The following is an 18,998-nucleotide window of genomic DNA, read 5'->3' on the forward strand; positions in this document are numbered from 1 at the left end:
TGGAATTTATTATATATTATTCAGCCATGAGAAAGAAGAAAATCCTGTCATTTTTGAGAATGTGGATGGCATTATTCTAAGTGGAATAAGTCAGACAAATACTGTAAGATTTCACTTATATGTGAAATCTGAAAAAGCCAAACTCAGAGAAACAGAGAGTAGAGTAGTGGTTACTAGGGTTTGGGAGATGGGGAAACCTTCAGTTAGAGGATGAATAATCTCTGAGGATCGAATTTACAGTATGGTGACGATAGTAAAAATACTGTAGTATATACTTGAAATTTGCTGAGATAGTTGATGTTAAACTTTCATACACACACACACACACACAGATAATTATGTGAGGTGATGGAGGTTAATCAACCCTATTTGGTAATCATTTTGCAACACATAAGTGTATCAAATCATTGTGTTGTATACTTTAAACTGCTACAATGTTATCTGTCACTTATATCTCAATATATAACCTGGGGGTAGGTTCAGAATTCTTCATTCAAAGTGGCCTGCAATAAGAACAAAGATTAGAAGAAAAACTTAAGACAGAAATAAAATTAGTAAGACTTAGAAAAAAAAATCTGGTATATATACACCAGATTTTGAGGGCTTGATGCCAAATAAAGAGACTATGTCAGTGATAACATTTTAGGATGTATATGGTTTGATAAAATATATAATGTAATTTATTTTACCTCTTTTGTTTAAGTTCTTTTTCAATGTGGCTACTGCAGAAGTTAAGTGTACTTAGGTGGCTCATAATATGTTTCTATTGAACACCCCCACTCGACTAGTACCTCTTTAGGAATATTTTTTTTTCCTTCACTAATTTTTACCCTGCACTGAGAAAAGTCCCTGGATATTTAACAAATGAAAGAAAGGGAGGAAGGGAGTAAGAGAGGAAGGAAGGGAGGGAGGAAAGGAGGAAGGAAGGAAGGAAGGAAGGAAGGAAGGAAGGAAGGAAGGAGAGAGAAAGGAAGGAAGGAGGGAGGGAGGGAGGGAGGGAGGGAGGGAGGGAGGGAAAGGGGGAGATAAAGAATCAATTCCACATTGATGAGATTTACAAGACTAGGAATGATCCCATGTATATAAATTAATTCTTCAAGGGCAGAATAAGTGATTCTTCCCTTTCATTTACCCCTCTGCCAGAAATAAATTGACAAGCAGCTGATTTATTCAGGAAATGGAACCTAAAAGATGCTGATAATTTTGCATTGTATCTCCAGGAAAATTAAGAAACTATTCCTTTCTTGAAAAGATTTGGCAAAGTGCATCGCAGAGCTGGATTGTGAAAATCTGCCAAAGGTTTTTGTCAATGTGGGCAGAAGCCTCCCTCCCATGCAGCTGGGTCTCTATTTGAAGACGGCACACCGCTCCTGGAGTGCCAGGGTCCACGCCTCAGCCCGTGGGAGCCAGACGCCAATGGGTTTCTTAAATGCCAGAGGTGACTTTCCTCCCATTGTTCCACCTCTCCTGAGTTATTTTTAAAGAATAATGAACTGAGATGACTCACCCACAGCCCTGCCGGAGAGGAACAAACTGAAGTGGCATTAATGTCTGGTTTGCGGAATCAGCTTTCGAGAAGAAGCAACCCTCCTTGTTTCTCTGCCCCTTTAGCAGACTTTCCTTCCACCTCTGTCTTCAACTCTAGTGAAGGACTCAGCCATCAGCAGGGAGAGTCAAGATGAAGGAGACACACAGACTTCCTCTCCTACTTCTCTTTGGGTTTGAGAAAATCCTAGTGACCGTTTCCCATTCCTGTTTCTTTATCCCCAGTAACCTGGCAGATACTTCAATGTGTTCATGAAACCACTTTCCTTTGGCTGAGCACACAACTGGCCGGCATGCCCTTGTCTGTCTTACAGACAGGAATAGTCATGTGATAGCTCTGGGCAGAGAATGTGGGCAGAAGTGATGGTTCCTCCTTTGAAGATTGACCCATGAGGCCCTCCCGCAACAATCCCGCACTCTCCCTCTTTTTCTCACCTGCCAGCCAATGCAGAGATTCAGGGCACTGGGGCTCCTGAAGCCACAAAGCAGAAGTGACCGGGTCCTTGATATACTACATGGAAGACTGCTTGTTGAATGTACACATTGTCCTGTTACACGAGCAAGAAATTAACTACTACTACTGAGATTTGGAGATAGTTTATTATGACACTAAGCCTACCCTATAAAAACCTCTTTACCAAATTTGACAGAGGTAGTGGGAAGCAGTATTAGGTCATTGGATCCTACCATAAAATTCTGATAATTATGCGACAGCTAGGTGTTTTCGGGAATCTGGAAATCAAAAGAAGTATAATTTGGTCCTCTGGAAATTTTCTAAAAAAAAGGACCATAATTTGTGAAAGATTGACCAAGCCCCGGTTCCATAAAAGAAGTCTTCTAATGGCCACAAAATATAACAGCAAGAGATGGTCCCTGGCCCCAAGGTGCTGATAACCTAGTAAGAGCCATCTTATACCCATTTATAGAAGTACATTTATTACCTAGGTGTTTTCACTTCCAAAGTCCCTATCATATGACAAGTAAGAACAAAATTATAAGCAAAGTGCTTTCCAAAAACATGAGCAGGTTGCAAACTGAATTCACTTACATTTCAAGCCTGCTGCTACCCTCTCCACGCCATCTTGCAAGTGGAGAATAAATGCCAAAGAATCGACACCAGGAAGAAGAGAGGGAGAGTCAACAGGAGAAAATCCTCAGTTCAGTAACTGGCTTTGATTCCTCGGCCAGCTAACCCTTCCCAGAACGTTAGTAATTGTATACTTCTGTGCTTCCCTAACTTGAGAACTCCAATGGATTTTTAAGAATGCTACAAAAGGGGTTAAATGGCTAGATCATGTATGCCCAGCCCAAAATAACAGTTTAAAATCCAGGCTAACTCCAAAGTTTGCATTTCCATTTCAGGGGGGTAGTGATGCCTCTTTACTCTCAACTATTAGCAATTTCCGTACATTTTCAGCCATTATCCTCAAGGAAACCTACTGTTACTTGGCATTCTTCTTTAAGGAAAGTGTGGGTCCAGCACCCCCTCGTGCATTCAGGGCAGCCCAATCTTTTCATTACTGTTCCTCACACTAGAGTAAGTAATTTTAAGTGATGCTGCTCAAGGCTACATTTTAGTCAACTTAAAGGGTTCCCCATTCGCTGATTACAAATACTGAACTTGAGCTCACTACACAGTTGAACTTTCTATTGCGTCTTATCTTCTATTGTAGGCTCTGTTTCATGATTTTAAAATCTTTTCCCCAGTATCTTCAAATAGCAAATAGCAAAGAAATGTTTCAGGCAGCAGGAATAAATTCGTGACCACTAACAACTGCTAGCAAAATTGCTGAAGGCAGAGGGAATGTGGGGATATTACTGAACTCTCATTGAGGAAAATAACCAAAGGCAGAGGGGGAGAAAGCCAAGCAGGAATCAGAGAGAAGTTGTTTACGTGCCGGTTTTTCACTCGAAGGTGAAATGCTTTACCTTGTTATTCATCAAAGGAACACAGAATTACTTTACACTGGGAAGCAAAGGTAGAACAAAGGCAGAGGTTGCTGTGGATCTAAAGCCACATTAAGCATGGCTCTCTGAATTTGTAGGGCATCAATGCACAGAGAAATAACGTTGAGTTGTTAGTGCCTTTGATTAACCTGAAAAGTTATTATTAAAAATGAGTAAGACAAGACCAGCCCACAGTCTGTTTCACCCTTTCGTGCACCGAGCCCTGGGAAGTGCCTGGGCAGGGCCCAGAGCCTGTAGGACGCTGGCTGAGTGTGCTGTCCAGGCAAACACAGAACTAGGGGAGTTAAACTTGCATCCAACCCTGGGTCTTGGCTTCATTATAACACGAGAGACCTGGAATTGATGTTTGTTGTTAGGGTTCACTTCAGTGTTAACATCCCATGACTCACTATCAATTCATTTGTTTCCAAATCCAGGAAGACTCTTTTTTTTTAATGTATGAAATTTATTGTCAAATTGGTTTCCATACAACACCCAGTGCTCATCCCAAAAGATGCCCTCTTCAATACCCATCACCCACCCTCCCCTCCCTCCCAACCCCCATCAACCCTCAGTTTGTTTTCAGTTTTTAAGAGTCTCTTATGCTTTGGCTCTTTCCCAATCTACCTCTTTTTTTTTTCCTTCCCCTGCCCCATGGGTTTCTGTTAAGTTTCTCAGGATCCACATAAGAGTGAAAATATATGGTATCTGTCTTTCTCTGTATGGCTTATTTCACTTAGCATCACACTCTCCAGTTCCATCCACGTTGCTACCAAGGGTCATATTTCATTCTTTCTCATTGCCACGTAGTACTCCATTGTGTATATAAACCACAATTTCTTTATCCATTCATCAGTTGATGGACATTTAGGTTCTTTCATAATTTGGCTATTGTTGAGAGTGCTGCTATAAACATTGGGGTACAAGTGCCCCTATGCATCAGCACTCCTGTTAGGAAGACTCTTGCTAACGCTCATGAATTACATGTTTTCATTCACCTCTCATGGATTTTCTGGAACACACCTTCGATGGCTATGCTAAACTGCTTTGCTTTCCCTTGTTTTAACCACACACTTCTTTGCCCTAGGATCTAACCCTGTGTTGCTTGCTAATTCATTGGGCTTCTCATTAATTATAGAGGAGAAAGCTGCTTTGGTTGAGACCTTGGAATTTGGGGTCTAGTTGGGTCTGCAGAGTCAGCAGACATCTCACGTCTAACATCTTTCCCACATGGCCACCCCTCGCTCACATCTCTTTCTAATACAAGTTCTCTCCAAGCTCCCAAATTCATCACCTAAGAAAGGGACCCAAAGGATTCCTTACTTTTCGTGACGGTTCTACCACTGTCACTCTAAAGACCACTCTATTGGAAGTCAACACCACCTGCTCCAACAACCCCGTGTGCACCCCCACTCCGTCAACCTCCCATCTCTCAGAACCCTCTGCAGCCGACGTCTCTACTTACTTACTAGAGACCCACAAGGGGCATTTGGCAAAAGTACTAAACAGGGCTGTCCGGTGAAATGTCCTGATCGTTCAGTATTTTTAAGTAGTACTGATACAATTCTTATGACCAGGTAGGAAATGCTGTTGCTGTTGCTGTTGCCTTAATAGTCTTAAGGACATGTGGGTTAGCTTGCTCCATACCTGCTGGTCAACCTGCTGCGAGTTCTGTAACAAGCCTAACGCATACATATTCAAAATGAGGATAATAGCAGCTTCCTTCTCATCACTCTCCTGTGAGAACTAATGATAGAAATTGTTGACCACAGCATCTGGTGTCTAATCACACACACCCACCCTCCGCTCCCACCTGCTTAGGAAGTTCCAACAGGGACCTCGGGCCCCAGTCATGTGCCTCCCACATCCCAGGCTGGTAGCCTCTGTGACTCTGAAGAGCTCCAGTCTCTCTCAGGTTCTATAGGTAAGTCTACACCTCAGCCTTTGAAAAGCAGGCACCGAAGGCTCAAGAAAGAGAACTGCAGAAATAGAATGTAGTGCTGAAAAGCACAAGTTTATGGTCAGCAGGGATTTCAAACTGTGGTTTTGCCAGTTAAAGCTAACGGGCTTTAGACAAACTACTTAATGTGTTTTTTAACGTCCCAGTTTCTTCAAGTGTAAAGTCGTGGTTTCTGAAAACCTGCTTCAATAAATTGTAAAAATTAAGTCAGGTATTAATATAAGTAGCATTTATCGGGCATAAAGTAGATGCCTGCTAGGAGGTTGCTGATAGGCTCAATGGCATACATGTCGGGGAAATAGAATTAAGAATAAAACCTTTCAACAAGCTCGGAACCTCTCCACAAAGGTAGAAGAGAAAGAAAACAATTTTATTATTGAGTGAGTATTAAGGCAGAACATTATATGCATCACAGATATCTCCCTGGAAATTGCAAAGATGAAAGAAATCCCACCTTTGTATATCCAAGCAGATACAGCCCATTGCGTATATGTTCTCGAGCGAAACACTGACTAGTCCTCCGGGGAGAGGATGCGACACACCGTGGTCACAAACAGCTCATCCTAGATTCACCTGGTAATGGGGGTGACTGTCCGCGTTGGCTAACTGGCTTTGTGCAGAGGAAAAAGAAACTTCTCCTGTCTTCCTATCTTCATAACAGGAGGTCGTTTGGCAACTTGGAGCAAGAAGCCCACCAAAGTTAGGCTCCTACCCTCCCACAGACACCGGGAGATGGCTGCATTTCGGAAGAGTGATTTCCGGGTCTTTGAGAAATACAGTCCTGGGTCGTGAAGCTGGCTGGAGTCTTGCTTAGTTGTTTGTTGTTTGTTTGTTTGTTTCTTTCCATAATACCATTTATCTCCTATGGTTGGGTTTGTTTTTTTTTAAGTGTATTTATTTATTTTGAAAGAGAGAGAGAGAGCAGGGGAGGGGCAGAGAGAATCCCAAGCAGGTTGCACACCAGCAGCACAGAGCCGGATGCAGGGCTCAAACTCACAAACCATGAGATCATGTCTTGAGCTGAAACCAAGAGTCAGACACTTAACTGACTACACCACCCACTTTTTAAAAAGATCTCCATACATTGTAAAGAGACAGGAAAACTGCTTACGAGTTTTCTACGGTAAAAGCTCTAAAAACGAGAAGCAGTAAATCTCTCCTCATATTTTCAGCAGAGTATTAGCCTCTTAGTTAAGTCTGCATTTGCTCCGACAACGGGTTAGCTCTAAAGAGGAGGGGAGGCCTCTAAGAGGAAAGAAGGGAAAGAAGGGAAAGAAACTGAGGTCACAAGCGGCGAACGGATGTATCACCAGTGTGATGGCCTGACCCGGACGGTGTAACAGATGCTAAGAGTTGTCTGCCGGAAATTAAGAAAAGGAGAATTCACGCAAACCAGCATTGTTGGGAATAAAGACAATAGAGAAAGTGGCATGGATAATGTTCAGTAACAGTTATAACTGCTTCCTGTGCCAAGCATTAGATTCCGTGCTGCTGAAACCATGGTGCACAAGGTCAGCATGGCCGCCTACTCGTGCTGAGTGGAAAGACACCACAAATGCAACAATGACAATGGATTTATTCGCTGCAGGACCATTTTGCCGAGTTGTCTCGGCTGCTTGAAAGCAGGGTGAAGACCTTAGTGGTGGGTGTATGGAAGACTGAGGTTGGATCAGACCTCGAAAATCTCCAGGACCAAGAAGCAACCAAGATTCTTGTATTTTCAGAGATTTCCTTTTTCCTCTAGCAGATCTGACGTCAACAAAAAAGCCACTCTGACTGTGGACTGAGCTCAATGTACTTTTCTGTTACCAGGTGAAAATCAGTTTTTGGTCTGCCTGTGAATGATTTAGTAAATGCTGCTTAAGTAGCACAAATTAGACAGAATTTAGCATGGATATTTCTTTTTTTTTTAACATTTATTTATTACTGAGAAACAGAAAGAGACAGAGCGTGAGCATAGAAGGGGAAGAGAGAAGGGGAGACCCAGACTCCGAAGCAGGCTCCAGGCCCTGAGCTGTCAGCACAGAACCCAACGCAGGGCTCGAACCCACAAACTGTGAGATCGTGACCCGAGCCGAAGTCAGACGCTTAACCGACTGAGCCACCCAGGTGCCCCTAGCATGGATATTTCTAAGAAAAATTTTTAAGCTTGAAATTGTAACTCTTAGACATGTTTGGCTGTATACCCGGTCTATATTTTTTTGTTTTTGTTTTTTTAATTAATGTCAATATATTAAGCTAGCCTCACTATTCAAGGCAATCAAAATGAATTGCAGTATCATAGGCCCACGGGCACCTGTATCCTTGGATAACTGGGTATTTGATGTTGTTCCCCTAATCAGTTGTTCTTACAAGAGTTTCCAAAATGCCGCCAAGTTGTGCTACTTTCTAGATGCCTTATTATTATACCCTCAATCATGGCAACATTGAATCACTGACTTGGTTTACTTTCTGTTCCTTACTGGGATCTGGCACGACATCAAAGGGCAATCAATAAAACAAGCTTACGACGCTTAAGACACTTTCCTAAGATCCCAGACTCTAAGAGCTGACCCCAGCTTTCAAGTCCCGAATGTGAGTTCTAACTATCACATGAAGGGCAAGACACACAGAGGGGTCACTGTGGTCCCGAACTGCACACTAGCCCCCTGGTTAATGCTGCAGTCATGTTGTTCCCCATTAAAGGTCTCTGGTCAGTACTCAGTCTCCTTCTTTCTGACCAGAGGCAAAGACAGCTTTTCACTGTTACATCTTTGTTTTGGCCTTGGCTCATGAAGGTTCATTGACAAAAGGGTTTTGTTTTTGTTTTTGTTTTTTACTCCCCCCCCTAAAATAACTAAGTGGCATTGAAAACAAATTTATTCTTTGTCAAAAGTATATTCTTCAAAACATACATTTTATATTTTTAAAAAACATGGTATTAACACTAGGCTATCTTAGTGAAAGTACTCAATCAAGAGTCAACGTTTTAACCTAAGTTATAATATTCACTGCCTGCTTAAGTCTGCAAGATTTTATTTAGTGTCTCTGTTAAACGTTTTTGATTTCTAAGATTTGTGTCTGTCGTATACTAGTGTTGTGAATTTTGACCATGAAGCTGAACATTTGGTGGAGGCTGAGACTATGTCTCTTTTTATATTTATGTCGCATGACAAACGCACAGCCTATGTTTGCTGAATGAATATTCAAATAAGGCATGCTAGCCGCAAAGACCAAAGGAGTGAATGGACTTGAGTACACCCCGACTATCACAAACTGACACGTACCTACCAGGTATTATTTTGAAAAGCATTATTGTGACCTGTCAGGAGAGGACATGCCAGTGGACCAGAACACCAAAATGTCTCAAACATACGCCGCTACAAAAGGGGGTCCATTTCTTCGCGGTGATTTGATTTACATATGAGTTTACAAAGACAGTTGGAACAAAAGACGTGTAAAATGGCTTTCTGTGGTTCAAGTTCTCCCAACTCTCCGTTCTCAGAGATGAACTGAATCAGGATGCTGTCGCACCAGGGCTTCCTCACTGGCCTGCGCTGGAGCCTCAGAACTATCAGTGGCACCCGGGCCCAGAATGCTCGCTGATTCCTCTCTCCACAAGCCACCTGCTAGGAGCGCGGTTCTCTGCTTCGGTATATTGCCTCTTACCTGGGTGGGAGCTGCACTTCACCCAGCATCTTATGAATGATTCTTTTACGTGCTTGCTTCCCAAATTAGATCCCAATAATCCTACTTCTCTTTCCATACTGTGTTGGTGTTTATTCGTCTAGATTTAAAAATTCACCTAAGTAAAAGAAAAAAGAAAAAAAGGAAAAAAAAGAAATCACATACATAAGATAATTGCCAAAAGAACCCAAATTCTTGATATTAAAAAACTGAGACAGGGGTGCCTTGGTGGCTCCGTCGGGTGAGCATCTGACTTTGGCTCAGGTCATGATCTCACAGTCCGTGGGTTCGGGCCCCGCATCGGGCTCCATGTGGACAGCTCAGAGCCTGGAGCCTGTTTCGAATTTTCTCTCTCTCTCTCTCTCTGTTCCTCCCCTGCTCATGTTCTGTCTCTTCCTCTCAAAAATAATAAATGGTATTAAAAATTTTTACAGCATAAAATAAAACTGAAACAGAATCATTAGTTAGTACCAGAGTGAGAAATGTAACCTGATTTCACGTTGGAGGTGTTTGTCCTTTGCATTTAAAAGGGATCTCACAATTGGGCCTCAGTTCTGTAGACTAACTCATAATTATGCTAAACCTTTCATCAGCGCATCCATCACAGAAGGTGAGAAAGCATCCTTTTCACTTGGTTTACCAGCATTCAAGTACTCCGGTATAATTCCACGGGCAGAGTGGGTACTCAAGAAGCATATGGATGGATGAGGATGCTTACTGCCTCTGCGTAGGCGCATCGTAGGACCTGCCACAAAATTGTCACATGACTTCTCGAAAGCTATAGCCAGCCTTGTCTTCGGACACATTCTCACAGAGTATGAAATGTGCCATGATCTCTACACAGAAAGAGAAATGGGAATGTGATATATAAGATAGGGAGGAAAACGTCTTTCTTTTTTAATTACCTCCCATCTCTAGTGAGGAGGAAAAGGAAATGAAGGGTAACACCTCTTAATACATCTCTTGGTATCATCCTTGCTCTTAGATGGGACAGACAGAATGTTCTACTCATGCTGTAACAAATTTAAAGGTAATATAATTCCATAGTCAACAAGTGCATAGCAAATCATACTACAACTCTACTGAATTTTTTATGTAAGATAAGAAGAAACATATATGAAAACAGAAAACAAAGTACAAATACACCAGCCCACACAGAGCTGACATGTTATAAGAATAAAAATCTGATCTTTTGACTTTTAAGGACCAAGACTTTTAAAATGATGCTATGTTTTGATAACCATATGACAAGGTATGGAAATCAATCTCATATTTCAGGAATAGACATTTTAATATCCAAATCATTCTACAGTATCCCAAGTGAGTGCGTTGATAAAGGTGTTGTGCTTCCAGCCCCAGGAACTTCTGGTTTCACAAACTTGCAACTTTTTATAAATATTTGCCCGGATCCAATGGAAATGCCTACTTTAAAATGAGCTTATTAAAGTCTTTATGCCAGCAGACCCATGGATTTGCTCCCACTGGGGGATGACTAGAATTGTAATAAGTTAAATTTCAGGGGTTCACGGTTTATAATCTTTTTCTTATGCTTCTCTACCCTAAAACCATTTCTTTCCATGTGACAACATAAAAGATACGTTAGGTGTATTAGCCAGCTTTTGATGCAGTAACAAATATCTCCCAAATCTCCGTGGTTTACAACAATAAACATTTATTTCTCACTTGTGGCTTTGTGGTTCGGCTAGAGGCCACACTCCAGGGTACGAGCAGAGTTCAGGCCTGTTTTCTGTCTGCCCCATTCCACAATCCAGGGTGAGAGAGAGGAAGATACCTAGGACATGATCTTTGCATGCAGAAAACAGGAGGAAAAAAAACAACAAACCGAACCACACAAGTACATTTAAAGCCTCTGCTCCATCCATCATTTTTCACAGTCATGCACGTTCCAGAACAAGTTCCATGACCAGGCCAACATCCCTGTGGCAGAGAAGCATAGTCCTCCGCCTTGAGGGAAGAGAACTGAGCATCTTCAGAAAATAATATAATCAAGCACAATTTGCTCCTAAAGGGTTTATTTAATTATTCATTATTAAAAAAAATTTTTTTTTAATGTTTATTATTTATTTTTGAGAGAGAGAGACAGAGCGTGAGCAGGGGAGGGGCAGACAGAGAGAGGGAGACACAGAATCCAAAGCAGGCTCCAGGCTCTGAGCTATCAGCACAGAGCTTGATGCGGGGCCCGAACCCACAAACTGTGAGATCATGACCTGAGCCGAAGTCGGACGCCCAACCAACTGAGCCACCCAGGCGCCCCTATTTAATTATTCTTTATATCTTCTTGTTTGCTAATCAACCAGAAATATGTTATACGCTTCATTTCAGACTGCTTCCCGCCAAGGCAAAGAGACAAACTCATTTCTCCTACAATCTCACTTAATGCTTACGGCATCTTAACAAGGCATCCACTTACAAGGTGATCTCTGAGTCGTGCTCGCTGGTTAGATGTGTTTTTGGTAAGTGGCTGGTTCAGAAGCCCCAACCAGGGCTGTCTGACTCTGGCTCCTGTGCTGTGTCTCTCCCCTGTATCGTGTCACACTCTCACCGTATCACACCGTCCTCGCACTTTACCCCAAGCCAGAGCCGACGTACCTGGACCATCACCCCTTGGATTTGTTACAATGCAATAAAAGACATTCTCTTGTACTCACCACAGATTTGTCACATCTGCTCAGAGACATACAACATTGATTTAAATATTTAGTGATAAACAGAGCAGTTAAACCCAACACTACTTGCCAGAAAACTAAATATGCCTCTACGTAAATTCCAAAATACGTTTTTACTACTTCTGTCTTTATCTGCACCGCATTTTTTCTGCCTGAAATATAAGACTAGCAGAGAGTCTCAAGACCAAATTTAGCTTGATTGCACTTTCTGAGATTGTGACAGTTGCAGGGAATTCAAACTGCTGCTCTAAACCCTGAGTTATAGAATTCTTAGTCCATGTGTCAGGACAGATTCTTATTTAGTCTTTCCCTCTCTCTTCAATATTGGAAGAAATGATAACCAGATCACAGAGAAAGTCCTTTTTATTCACTCCATCCAAGTCTGGAAAGTACCGAGTTCCCCTAAATCAGTGGTTTTATTAGCAGTGGAATCCTTTCTTCAAATGATATGTTACAGTGTGAGACATTTTCCGAATCTTTTTATGTGGACCAGAAAACTCAGGCTGCTGTTTCCTTTGCCTGCCATGACTCTTATGTCCTGGCTCCCTCTATACGAACTTAGAAGCTCAAGTCAGATGTTTTGGCCCCAGGAAAAGAAAATAGCCCCTCCTTCATATTTGCTTATATTCAGCAAGTTTGGGACATTTCACAATATGCTACGCCCAATTCTATCTTGCTCATTTCCACTAGCAAAAATTCTCTTTCTTCAAGGTAAGAAAAGTTTCCCATTCACCAACATAAGCTCAACAATCCCCATAGTATCTAGTGTGGAGTAGGCTAGATGTCATCAAAGTCATTTGAATGGAGTATTCCCGTATATGCTGAAATGTGGCTGACATTCTGGGCTGGCCCATGTCACCTTCGTGTATTACTGGAAGTACAACCTGTGACCCCATTTTTCCACCAGGGAAACACTGATCGGTGCCCTGTTGCCCTTTAATTTGCAGTAAAAATTGATAGAATCCTCCTAACATTAAGGATTACAGAAACACTAGGAAAATGTCGCCAGCACTTGGACCATTTGGTATCAGAATATGTCTCTGCCTACTTGGCATCTAATTTGTCATTCTGTCTGTCTCCATGTTAAACTGGAGCAGGCATTCGCTAAACTCATACAGGATTTACGAGGACTTTTGTTCAATGTGTTCCTTTGCCATTCAGTGGTTTAGCGTCTTATTTTAGGAACAAGCTCCTTGTAATCAACAGACTGTGCAAAGCATCAGCAGGAAAACAGAAAGGATCATGAGGAGAAAGCAGCTATTTAAATTTCTTGCTATAGGAGTCATGTAAAACTGAATTTATGGTGATAAGTGCACTTTCTCCGGAAAACGCCTTCACAAACAGCACATCGCTTCCCCAGGTGACCAAGGGCCCAGAGGAACCTGGTAGCAGACCCGCCAGACTTCAGGGGCAAAGCACGGAAAGACCGCCCCCGCTCATTTTAGGGGTGTACCCATGCATTGGGAATGAATGAACCGCAGAAGAAAATTCTGGAAACTTCCAAGCTACTTTTAGTGCCATACATTTTGGAAACGATAGAAACAATGTCTGCCGTTTCCAGAGTTAGCGACCCCACATTGGTGCAGATGTTGGAACACTGTTAGTCAAAGGAGAAGATAATCGCGTCTAATACAATGTAATTAATTGAATTAAAACCGTGTTTTACGTTTCCAAATAGATTTTCCTCTAAGGTGTGTCAGATCTAACTCAGCAGAAGATTGGCTCTGGCACCTACGTTTGTCACAACCAAAAATGACCTAAGCGCTTCTATCTGCTTCAAGCCCGCCATAGTGGTAACAGGTGCGGACTGAGCAGCTTGGGGCCAGGTGAAGGACCGTGTCTGCAAGGAAAACCTAAAATTAATCTCTCTGCCGTACGAATTAACCTGGTAATCTGGTGGGTTCCAGTGGGGGATAGTGGGTAGAATCTCCACTCGCATATGCTTTATATGTCATGCCACTCCTTGCCTTATTTTTAAAAAAAAATTTTTTTAATGTTTATTTTTGAGAGGGAGAAAGAGAGAGAAAGAGACAGCGTGAGCAAGGGAGGGGCAGAGAGAGAGGGAGACACAGAATCCGAAGCAGGGTCCAGGCTCCGAGCGGTCAGCACAGAGCCCGATACGGGGCTCGAACCCACGAACCCTGAAATCATGACCTGAGCTGAGGTCAGACACTCGCTCAACCCAACTGAACCACCCAGGCTCTCTGCCACTCCCTGCTTTAAACCCTCCATACATGCCTACTAATTTCCCATAGGATGAAACAGAAAATCAAACTATAATCCCTAGGGAGCCAAAATATGAATACCAGGTTTTAGTTTTTCCAAGACATTTTAATAACAAGTATTAGGGAAGGTCCTGATCGTAGAATAAAGCACATTCTTTTAAATTAGCTTTATTAAATGTTAATAAGTTATGTTCATTTTTCTTATTTTTCAGTTGACTAGTGAATGAAACCTTTGACATAGAACCAGACCTCCCTCATCAAGGGCTCTTTGCATATAGATGCTGGTGACTCACACACACGTCTGTCGTCAGCCAGGCTTTGTCCTGAAGCTTCCAGACACCCGCCCAAGAAGAGAAGTACTTTTCCACCGGGATGTCTCACGGTATCTTTAAATCAAGAGTCAAAAACTCAAATATTCCAGCCCCCAAGTTTTCTCCTCCCACGTTTCGTGGCTTAGCAGGTGGTCCCGCCATCAACCCGGTTGCAGAAGCACTTGTGGTAGGAGGGAGAACTCACTTCCTCTCCTCCAGGAACAAACCGAGCTGGTTGCTCCCTAACAACCTCTCCTCCCGGCTGCTACCACCCAGGTTCAGGCCACCAACATCTGTGACCTGGATCACAGCAGCCCCCTCTCCACCAGCATCACCGTCCACAGAGCCGCTCCCCTAAAATCGACTTTTGACAACACCCTTGTATCTTTTCAATAGTAACTCTTACGATAGGTTTGTATGTCATGTTGGGAATTAATACTCTCGCTAAAGTAAACAAGAAGAATCCCTCCAGGGTCTTACCTCCTCCTGCGCACAAGCTTCACCAGCAACACCCTGGAGCAATGGCCTAGGAGGAAGTGTTACTCTGGGAAGAAGGTTCCACAAGGAATATAGCTAGCGTGATTTTTCGCTTCAGAGCCAGGAAGACTGTAAACTCCGTTGAACAATAATTCAATGCTTGCTTATTAAACACTCACTATGTTAAAGCATATGAAGAAAATTAAGACACAGTCCCCAATTTCTGTGGGTTCAGGATTTAGAGGCACACACACCCCCCTAAGAGAGGACACGTGGTTAGTGCCAACATATAAATGAAAGCCTCCCGGGGGATCTAGATCTGACGGGTGGGACCACGGCGATACCATCTCCATCAGGAGGTAAGATTCCAGCTGGCTTTAGAAGAGCCACAGAAATCACCATCTTGCACAAGACATCAGAAAACTTTTCTTTCTTGAAGCACCAGCAAGGACCCCCTTCTTGGGCTCTAAAGGTGACTCTTCAGGTAGTGATACAGGGGCATCTGGGGTTCTCAATACCACAAGAAAGGGGTGCACCCAGGACATCTACTTGTAATACACGGGGGACAACAGAAGTGAGCAGGGAGCCTTGGGAAACCACAATTGTCCCATGTGGAAGGTGAGTCCCACACCCAGGCTTCCAGGCTGCAGGAAGTGGGGGGGGGCACTCTGCTGTAAGGAGGAGAGGGGGGCCAGGGCCACCCCGGTGGGGGGGGGGGTGGTGATTCACACACAGACCAGGGCTGTGCTCCCACCAACCGGGCCTCCGGCCCAAGGAAATCCCGACAGACATTAGAGCCTCTTCTCAGTCTTCGGGAGCCTGCCTTCCTCGGAACAGGAACAGGCTCCGTGCAATCAGGGGGTTCCCTCATGGCCGCCCAGGTCCCCTGTCCCCAGGCCACCACAACAGCCTAACTGCACAGACCCTCCAGATGAGGGCACAGCAGAGCTGGCTCACTTCCCCTTAAGGAGCAGCTGCCTTTGTGTGACTGGAGGGATCCTGGGTCGCAGAACAGAAAGTGGCTTTGGGAAAAAAGAGACTCTTGTCAACTGCAAACCTCCTTCCCGACTGATATCACATCACACTCTCTGTGTATTAACAGCCTGTCAGATTGTATTACAGATAAGGTCTGTTTATTCTCAGGAAGATGTTTGAGATGGTCTGGAAAAAACAGATAAGGGGGAAGCTCCTTCTTAATTACAACTGACCTACTAAGCTCCATGGATTTCCTGTCACCTCCCTTCCAGGTCGCCTTTCTTCTAACAGCCCGGGCACCACGGTCCCCCCCCGCACCTGCAGAAGCTACCCGGGGAAATCCGCGTGCCCCAGCTCGCCCGACGCGCATCTGGGAGGAGACCCAGAGGTCAGGGCTTCTGGAAGAGCCGTGGAGCTGGAGCTCTGAGCAGGTGACACGCACAGCACAGAAGGCACAGCACAGAGCGAGCTGGCAGCGCCTTCCCCATGAGGCCGCTCACCCCTCAGTGGCCCTAGGAATAGCCCTGACGGACAGCCACTGAGCCAAGACTAGGTTTGGGCTCTGAAGCATCTCCTCGTGTCCCAGCTCTCCTGTCTTCAGCCCAAAGGGCCACCCGAGGCTTTGTTACCTGACACCCGGAGCACAAAGTGCCCAGGGGCAGTGCCACAGAGAGAAGCGTCCCACAGATCTACAAGCCGGGTGGCTGTTGTGGCTCAGGGGGAAAACACACATACACTCACGCACATGCCCACACATACCCCAAAGTGGGGAATTCGCCATCATCTCTCAGCCCTTTCATTTGTTGATTCCCTGTTGACCAAGGTGGCCTTGCTGTTCCCCTCAGCTTGACCAGCCTTCACACAGTCTCCTTCCAAGCTCTAGGCCCTGCCCTGCCCTCCTCTTTCCTCTTGAGTATTATCTTTACTTATTTATTTTTTAGAGAGAGGGAGAGAGCACAAGCAGGGGAGAAGGGTAGAGGGAAGAGAGATAGAATCTTTTTTTTTAAGTTTATTTATATTTATTTTGAGAGACAGAGAGAGAACTGTGCGAATGGAGGAAGGCAGAGGGAGAGAAGGAAAGAGACAATCCCAAGCAGGCTCCTCACTGTCAATGCAGAGTCCAACCTGGGGCTCAATATCATGATGGTGAGATCATGACCTGAGCCAATATCAAGACTTGGATGCTCGGGTGCCTGGGTGGCTCAGTCGGTTAAGCGGGGGACCTCGGCTCAGGTCATGATCTTGTGGTTCGTGAGTTCAAGCCCCATGTTGGGCTCTGTGCTGACAGCTCAGAGCCTGGGACCTGCTTCAGATTCTGTGTCTCCCTCTCTCTCTGACCCTCCCCCCACCTCTCTCTCTCTCTCTCTTTCAAAAATAAACATTAAAAAGAATTTTTAAAAAATAATCATGTTCTACATCAAGTAATAACTACTTTAAGCACTATATTATATGCCCTCTTAAAGGCAAAATAAAAATAAGGTTTTTAGGGGTGCCTGGGTGGCTCAGTCGGTTAAGCACCCGACTTTGCCTCAGGTCATGATCTTAATGGTTCCTGAGTCCAAGCCCTGTGTCGGGCTCTGTGCTGACAGCTCAGAGCCTAGAGCCTGCTTCAGATTCTGTGTCTCCCTCTCTCTCTGTTCCTCCCCTGCTCATGCTTTGTCTCTGTCTCCCAAAAATAAATAAATGTAAAAAAAAGAAAAGAGTCGGATGCTTAACCAACTGAGCCACCCAGGCACCCTGAAAGAGAGAGAATCCCAAGTAGGCTCCACGCTCATGACTTGAGCCAAAATCAAGAGTCAGAAGCTCAACTGACTGAGCCACCCAGGTACCTGTTCAGTATTTACGTTTTAAAAAAAACTTATAATTGCAAATGCCCCTTTGAGACATAATCTTTTTAAAAGCCTCGTGTCTGTTTTACAACCTAGGGCTGCCTTTCTCAGGGACTTGGGTCCCTTTGAAATGTCATCATCAAGGAACATAGCTCCCCCATCCCCCAGGCTCTGTGGGAAGACAAGAGCCAAAGTCAGAGGCACCTGACTGAGCTGGAAAACTACCTTCTGATTTGAGCACGTTCATTTTTCCTTGGGGAAAGCCCAGCTGACGAACACATGTGGCCAAGGAACCCCCACCCTAGCTCTTAAATCTGTCCAGCCTTTGTTTCAGGGGAGTTCAACTCAGACCGAGTCCTGGCCCCCCTTTTTGTTGCAGGAGACTTGAACGAAGTCTTCCTTCCATGTCGAACTGTGTCCAGTGTAATTTTTGCATTGATGCTATGCAAGATTTTAGAAATTGAGATTATCGTATCCTCTACAATTTCTTGGAAGAACAAAGAAACATTTGCATTACAAAACCAATTGTGTTGGTTTATATGAAACAAGAAGAAAAGGGAGATTCTTTAAATGAAAGCAGACTTTTTTTTTTCTAAATAAGAGAGAACTATTTTAAAATGTCTACATACTTTCAGGATGGCTCCCAGCTCGTGAAATGAATACACAGGATTGTGAGCAGATTCCTTGGCTAAACTTGGATTCCGAAGGGCATAGATTTGCCAGGTTCTGCGAGGAATCAGGTGCACTTTGGAGAGTCTGGGGCCTGGGGCTTAACTGATAATCCCGCGGCAGCCCTGGACACAGCTCTTGCAGTCACCGCCAAAGTACCCGTGAAAATGCGTAGAAGGATGAAAACTAAAAGAACATTCGCAAAACAACCAACAGGACCAGCAGTTAACCTGAGTGAATCTGTTCTCAGTATCGGAGGAATGGCCACTAACTCCAAAGGGAATCAACACAGATGAAGAAAAGAATAAAGTCAGTGGAAAACACTGGCTTTTCAGCTGGCAATGCTGGCTTTGCCTGCCGATGACAGAGGAAGACGGTGTCCGCCCTTGGCGTCGGCCTCCAGCTCCGAAGCAGAGTCCACAGCATCCCAAGGCCAGGAAGGCCTTCGTTCCGGAGGTCCTGCTGCTAAATCCTCTCCGGCATTGTGCTCATGGCCATCACTGCCTTTGACTCCAACCCAGATCAGAGGCCACGCTTCTTCCTGGAAAAGGCTGGGACAAGGCGGGACACAGGGGCCCTGCATTCTGGTAGTGTGGTCTCTCACAAAGACACAGGAGGGCAGGGGCAGGAGTAGGAGGGGTGGTGTGGGCATCACTCGAAAGTGATAGTTGTGAAGAAGAGAGAGTTAGGAGGGGCAGGATGATTTC

The 18,998-nt window shown here is 44.2% G+C and overlaps 1 long non-coding RNA gene across 1 annotated transcript in view; it reads right to left on the reverse strand.

Moving 5' to 3' along the window:
• Nucleotides 1-8,813: 8,813 nt before the first annotated feature.
• Nucleotides 8,814-18,998, reverse strand: part of LOC122232328 — a 29,997-nt gene continuing 19,812 nt past the window's right edge. Inside the window, exon 3 of the long non-coding RNA XR_006209679.1 lies at nucleotides 8,814-9,236. This is a non-coding gene — a long non-coding RNA (uncharacterized LOC122232328). The remainder of the gene's footprint in view (nucleotides 9,237-18,998) is intronic.

Source organism: Panthera tigris, chromosome D3, assembly GCF_018350195.1.
Source record: "Panthera tigris isolate Pti1 chromosome D3, P.tigris_Pti1_mat1.1, whole genome shotgun sequence".
In the NCBI taxonomy this organism is placed as follows: domain Eukaryota; kingdom Metazoa; phylum Chordata; class Mammalia; order Carnivora; family Felidae; genus Panthera; species Panthera tigris.